Raw genomic sequence first — 4,628 nt, 5'->3', positions numbered from 1 at the left:
ACTGATGGTCGTGTCTACAATAGTGACTAGTTGACAAGTTTGTAGCTCTGAGCAGTGGGACTCAGATCACACAGAAGACCTGTCTGTGTGTGATTCCACACCAGCCCTGGGATTCAGCGTCTCCCACACGTCTCTCATGTGGAGTTTTATAAATATACAGTTAAACAGAGTCTGATAACAGTTATATAGTTAATTAAATAATCAAACTGGCTGAGGAACTGAGAGATTGAGTGAAAATAAAACCAAGAGCTGCTCTTCAACCTCCAGGATCAGGAGTCTGATCCTCTTGGCTTCTATTCTATGGAGATTCGTGTAAAAAGCTTAAAAACACTTATTATAGAGACCTGTGCTCCTTCTCTTTCTCTTCTGCTCCACAGGAGTATGCTTTATAACGCATTATTCTGTGAAGTAAACATTTTTTTTCTGTTAGTGTTTAATGAATTTCATTTCTCGGTTTGTCATTCTCCTCCTCCTGCTGTTATGAATCGCTTCTCTTAACAGCCCGGTGTGTTTTGTTTTTGGAGATGTTATATCTGTAAGAAAAGCCCTCCGGGCTCCGGGCAGGAGTCTCCTCCAGCGGAGATGCACTCTGCTCTGTCAGAAAGAGCGCTGTGATGTCACAGACACCAGGCAGAGCGTCGGGATCGGAGAGCGAGACCGCGGGAGACGCGCAGAGCGCACGGAGGAGAGTTATTGATCACTTATCAAGCAATTAATTCAACTTAAAAAACATAGAATAATCGATTAAGTTCACCGATTGGTGAGCACTGATTCTTTTCCCATTCTTGACCCATTTTAAAATCTAGAAAAGAGTCAAAATCGATTAATTAACATGGGTTTAAGAGTTAATAATGTTCAATCTGAAATTAAAGAATGATTTATTCAAATTATTATTTAGGAATTGTATCCTAGAGCTAGAAAATTATATTCAAAGTTAATACATTTGTGTAAGTAACAGTTTAAATGCATTTTCCATTTGTTTACAAATCATAAGTATGGTAACCATGGTGACACGTGGCACATCACTGTGCCTGGCTAGATGTCTCGCCTTCGTCACAAAGAGTGGTGTGACGTCACGGACAGCAACTAATACTAATGCTAGTGTATTTATGTTAATATTAGTGAGAGTACAACTGGTAGTTTTAATACTAATGCTAGTGTTCATGTGAGTATTAATGATGATAGCACTACTGATAATTTTAGTTTTAATGGTCATATTAATGTTAATATTAAATTTAATTATAGAGTTACTGTTACAGTATTAACAGTAGCAGTAGTGTTAGTTTTAGTGATATCATTACTGTTATTATAAGTGTTTGTAGAGTGTGTCTGTGAGTTTGTGGTGTTTGTGAGTGTGTGGTGTTTGTCAGTGTGTGAATGTGTGTCTGTCAGTGTGATATGTCTGTCATTGTGCAGGTGTGTGTCTGTTAGTGTGTGGGTGTGTGTCTGCAAGTGTGTGGTGTCTATCAGTGTGTGGGTGTGTGTCTGTAAGTATTAGTAGTGTCTATGTGTGTGTCTGTGAATGTGTGCGAGTACTGTATGTGTGTGAGTGTCTGATTGTGTGTATAAATGTGTGTGGTGCCTGTGAGTGTGTGTTGTGTCTATGTGTGTGTCTGTGAATGTGTGTCTGTGAGTTTGTATCTGTGAATGTGTGTAGTGTTTGTGTGAATGTGTGTGAGTGTGTGGTTGTGTGTCTGTCAGTATGTCATAATGTGTGTGAATGTGTGGGTGTATATCTGTCAGTGTGTGTGAATGTGTGTGTAGGTGGGCTTGGGCTCCAATGCTGTGTCTGACAGAAGTGACCCATCAACAGGTGTTGAGGTCCAGAGTCACTTGCAAATTTCTAGAGCACTTTAGAACTTTCTAGAGTCCAGACCAACGAACAGAAATCTGTGAGTGCTGTGTTTTTATCACTATTAGCGTATGTGGTGTCTGTGGGTGTGTGGGTGTTTGTGAGTGTTTGATGTGTGTGGGTGTGTGTCCATGAGTATGTATAGTGTCTGTGTGTCTATGTGAGTATTAATGATGATAGCACTACTGAATACTAATATTCATGTGAGAATTAGTGATGATAGAGCTACTTTGAATTTTAGTTTTAATGCTAGTATTCATGTTAATATTAGTGATAATCATAGTGTAAGTGTCAGAGTATTAATACTCATTGTCATGTTAGTTCTTTTGATAGTATTACTGTTATTATTGGTATTATTAGTGTACTACTTAGTTTGTGTTATTGTTAGTAATATACAAACTGTAAGCCTTAATTGCAGTGTTACTGTTGTAATATTGGCAGTATTTGTGTAAGTGTTAGTTATAGTGTAACTGTAGGTAAGAGTGTAGGTAAGGCCCCGGCTGCCCTGTGGTGGCTCGGGGAGGGCCTGCGGGTCGAACTGGAGGGGCTTCTCTAGGTTGAGGAGAGCTGGGTGCGGACCTGGGCTCAGAATGCGATGTCTTCCATCCAGCTTGACTGCCTGGAGTTGTACGATGAGGTCCTGGCCAAGTTTGGATCGGAGGCAGCATATGTGGGATTGGTGAGTCCCTGAAACCCCTCCCCTTGTCCAGCTTACACTGTGGTATCAGGGCGGTACAGGGGCTGGGGCGACTCTCCTGACCCCCTCAGCTTTCCAAGATACCTGCGTCACCCCACTCAACCTGGAAATCTCCCAGATCCAAGGGGAGAGAGACAGGAGCTGGGCTGGGACACCAGCCTGCTGTTATTTCAAGTGGTTGGCTGAAAGACACGCCGCTTATAGATCACCACTAGCGGGCATCATAGAGTGGGTGGTGAGACTCTTGGTCATCGATGGCAACAGTGGGGTAACTACCCCTCTCTCTAATGGCTCTATTAACAGTGGGGTGTCTCTGTCTCTCTATTGGCTCTATTAACAGGGGGGTGACCCCCCTCCCCCTCTCTTTTGGCTTTAGAGATACCACAGTTCCACCCCTAGGTTGCATCTCCTGTCTGGCGCTGTGGAGGTATGATGATGATTCACTGTCTTTGTTCTCTCTCTCTGGTACAGGAGTTGGTACTGAGTTAGTGAAGTTTCACAGAGGATATGATAAGAAATTTTACCAAATCCCAAAATTAAAACAGTGAAGACAACGGGCAACACAACGGGAGCTCTGATAATGGAGGTTTGGTTTGACAGCAGCAGACATGGTCAGGACATCTTGCCTGATTCTCTCTCCCCATTTTCCTAGGATTTTCCCTTCCAGGGCACAGGAATCATGAAGCAGGATGACTAGGAGGAGGCAAATGAGACACTGAAGTCCTGCTTCGAAAACATGAAGGTCAGGTGTGACTTCTCTGAGGTGGACAAGTGCTTCCTCCAGTGTGCAGCATAGCTCTACCTCATCCTGCAGAACTACCTGGGAGTCCCTGTAACTGAGGTCTGTGAATAGCAGGTTAATTTTTTCTCTTTGTAGTAGTCTTAGGACAGTCTGACTTGTTGTGGGACTCAGCAGGAACAGAAAGGTCTTCTGTGTGTCTTCAGTCTCCACAGCCAAGGAGACGCATGATCCAGATTGGCGAGGCTGTTAAAGAAAACAAGATGTTCATCCCTCCATCTCCTGGACCTCGGCGCCCCTGGGCCCTCCCTCCTCAATCATCTGAACTCAGAGAAACCCCTGGTGACTGTGCCATGCCGCCCCCATCAAGCCCTGGAGGAGCCCCCTCCTTTTAGGAACTTCAGAGTTCCTGAGACTCAGAGACAGGTGAGAAGTGAACAGAACCTCTGTCCTTGTGTGGAGTCACCTGTACAGGCTCTTATTGGACACACTGTATAAACTCATCTGGACAGACTCTTACTAGATACACTGTATAGTCTCACCTGGACAGACTCTTATTGGACACACTGTATAGTCTCATCTGTACAAACTGTAGAGACTCTAGGAGGAAAAAGGAGGAAAAGAAACAGATGAAGCAGGAGGAGAAGAGGGGGAAAATCATGGAAAAGGAGGAGATGAAGAGGAGGAGAGTTTTTTGAAAAAGAGGAGGAGAAGAGGGGGGAAATCTTGAAAAAGAAGGAGATGGAACAGATGAAGCAGGAGGTCGAGAAGAGGAGATGGGAAGCGGAGAAAAAGAAGAGAGAAATGAAAGCTCAGAAGAAGAGAGTGAAGGAAGAGAAGAGCAGCCTCTAGGTACAGTGCCTTGCGAAAGTATTCGGCCCCCTTGAACTTTTCAACCTTTTGCCACATTTCAGGCTTCAAACATAAAGATATAATTTTTTTATTTTATGTGAAGAATCACCAACAAGTGGGACACAATTGTGAAGTGGAACGAAATCTATTGGATTTTTGAAACTTTTTTAACTAATAAAAAAATGAAAAGTGGGGCGTGCAAAATTATTCGGCCCCTTTACTTTCAGTGCAGCAAACTCACTCCAGAAGTTCAGCGAGGATCTCTGAATGATCCAATGTTGTCCTAAATGACTGATGGTGATAAATAGAATCCACCTGTGTGTAATCAAGTCTCTGTATAAATGCACCTGCTCTGTGATAGTCTCAAGGTTCTGTTGAAAGTGCAGAGAGCATCATGAAGACCAAGGAACACACCAGGCAGGTCCGTAATACTGTTGTGGAGAAGTTTAAAGCCGGATTTGGATACAAAAAGATTTCCCAAGCTTCAA

This window comes from Atractosteus spatula (genome assembly GCF_055471065.1).
Source record: "Atractosteus spatula isolate fAtrSpa1 chromosome 10 unlocalized genomic scaffold, fAtrSpa1.hap1 SUPER_10_unloc_3, whole genome shotgun sequence".
In the NCBI taxonomy this organism is placed as follows: domain Eukaryota; kingdom Metazoa; phylum Chordata; class Actinopteri; order Semionotiformes; family Lepisosteidae; genus Atractosteus; species Atractosteus spatula.
Note: the sequence above shows the minus strand (reverse complement) of the source record.